Source organism: Microtus ochrogaster, linkage group LG1 (assembly GCF_000317375.1).
Source record: "Microtus ochrogaster isolate Prairie Vole_2 linkage group LG1, MicOch1.0, whole genome shotgun sequence".
Taxonomy (NCBI): Eukaryota; Metazoa; Chordata; class Mammalia; order Rodentia; family Cricetidae; genus Microtus; species Microtus ochrogaster.
In genome coordinates this window covers 3757501-3760048 of record NC_022027.1, presented here as the reverse complement: position 1 = coordinate 3760048, position 2548 = coordinate 3757501, and positions in this window count along the sequence as shown.

The following is a 2548-nucleotide window of genomic DNA, read 5'->3' as shown; positions in this document are numbered from 1 at the left end:
CTCAAGATACCGCCCATTGTCTCAGACCACTTCCTGTTGCCTGTGCACCCTACTCAAGATACCACCCATTGTCTCAGACCACTTCCTGTTGCCTGCAAGTCAAGGTGTGGGACTCAGCTGCTCCTCCCGCACCATGATGATGTCATGCCCAAATCCACGAAGTTCCCCAAAAGCCTACTAGGAGACCGAGCCTTTATTTCATGCAAGTTACAAACTCGATCTCTCCACGTGTCCAACGTATTGGAATAGAGAGCCCTGAGCTCAGTTAGAGTTGGGTTTTTATAGTTGGGGGTGAGGGGTCTCTGAGGTTCAGGACCCCTGATTGGCTGACATTTTTCTAGGGTGTCCTGTTGACTGTGTGCTGGCAGGTGGTCCTATCTACAGTGGTTGAAACATTAGGCATTTCTTTGGATGGTCTATTCTTGGGTGGAGGTGGGGTAATCTCAGCTTGTGGTTCTTCCTGCGACCAGGTATTGCTTCAGGGTAAACTACAGAGACTCAGGCCCCCATTTAATTTTTTTTTTTTTTTTTTGGTTTTTCAAGACAGGGTTTCTCTGCGGCTTTGGAGCCTGTCCTGGAACTAGCTCTGTAGACCAGGCTGGTCTCGAACTCGCAGAGATCCGCCTGCCTCTGCCTCCCGAGTGCTGGGATTAAAGGCGGGCGCCACCAACGCCCGGCCCCCATTTAAATTTATCAATGGTTGAGTTCTACTCTGGCAGGTGATAACGGTTGGAAGTAAAGAACTTTCTTTGGACGATCTGTTCATATTGAGCTTATCATGGCTGGTTCCTACCGATGACAATGGACTAAACCTCTGAAAATGTAAGCCACCCCAATTTAATGTTTTCCTTTATAACAGTTGCTGTCGGAAAAAAAAAAAAGCTGGGCAGTGGTGGTGCACACCTTTAATCCAGCACTTGGGAGGCAGAGGCAGGGGAAATCTCTGTGAGTTCGAGACCAGCCTGGTCTACAAGAGCTAGTTCCAGGACAGGCTCCAAAGCTACAGAGTTGCCATTGTTGTTCTTGTTAACTGCAGCATGCCAACCCAGGAAGTGGTTTTGTGCTTAAAAGCTCCCGCTGAGAAAGACTCAGGGCTACACTGGGATCGCAGACACCTAGTGTGGTCGCTAGCCGGTTAATAAAGAGTTTCCATTGGCTTCGCTGGTGAATACCCCATAACACCTGAGTGAAACCGCAAAACTAAACCACCAAGACAGCCACCTCCTCCCGAAGGCAGCAAGGCTGACGATGTAGGTGCCGTCGGCTCTGAGATAAGCGACAGAGCTGGAGCACAGATAAGGAAGGATTTTCGTTGTAGAACATTGGTTTATTCCGTGGAACATTTGCTTAATAATGCAATGTGTGTTGCATTCTTGTTAGAAGATTTATCTGCCGCGCATGCGTGTATCCAGTGCCCCGTCTGCATGTGCACCTGCAGACCAGAAGAGGGCGACGGATCTCATCACAGATGGTTGTGAGTCACCATGTAGCTGCTGAGAATTGAACTCAGGACCTCAGGAAGAGCAGCCAGTGCTCTTAACCTCTGAGCCATCTCTCCAGTCCCTAATAGCAGTTTTAATAACTACTTCTGCCCCAAATCCAGAGTGGTCTGATGTGTAAGTGCACACAGCCTAAGCTCAGAATAAACCTCTCACCCTGAAGGATCTCCAAGTCCAAAACGCGGTCCCCTTGATGTGATCCTCTGCTCAGGCATCACCAGGACCGCAGAGATGTCAACAGCGGCACAGATTCGGGGCAAACCCACCCAGATCGGACTGCTTGGCCAGTCTGCCAGGTCTTCGTCAGGCCTTTAGCAAAACAGCTACCAAACATGCCTTAGGGAGCCAAGGGGGAGCACAGCCCTTATAGGATCCGGAGGGAGGAACTAGTGGGTTAAGGGATCCAAGACAGGAGAGAGAGGAGATCCAAGGTTGAATGCTTGGGTGGGATGAGTCTGAGTCGAGAGGCAGTGCAGCAAGGAGCAGCACGGAGCAGCACGGTGCAGCACGGTGCAGCAGAGGTGATTGCTACCACTGCCAGTCAGCCCCAATCTCAAGGAGTGCCCTTTCCCCTGGGATCTGACAGGGGCCCCGCTGGAGCAAAGTATAAGATGGCTCTGTTTCAGGAGAGGACACTCCCTCGAGTCTGTTGCTCCTGCTCCTGGCTGTGTAAGCCAGCATCTTAGAACCTCCTTTTCTGTCAGCATGGAGCATGAATTAATCTCACCCAGTGAGGGTTCTTGGAGCCTATTCCCATGTCCTGAATGTCTTAACCAACAGAGCAGCAAATAGCAATTTCTCTGCGTTTTCCTGGGGCTGGTGTTACTGCAGACATGGGAGCTGCATGCTGGTTCAGTTAGACGCTCCCTACACACTGACCTTTGGTCTCCTCCTCGTCACTAAGCCCATCCCAGGGCTCTAATCCACAGACATTAGACTTGAGCCAGGCGGTGATGGCACACACCTTTAATCCCAGCACTTGGGAGGCAGAGGCAGGCGGATCTCTGTGAGTTCGAGGCCAGCCTGGTCTACAAGAGCTAGTTCCAGGA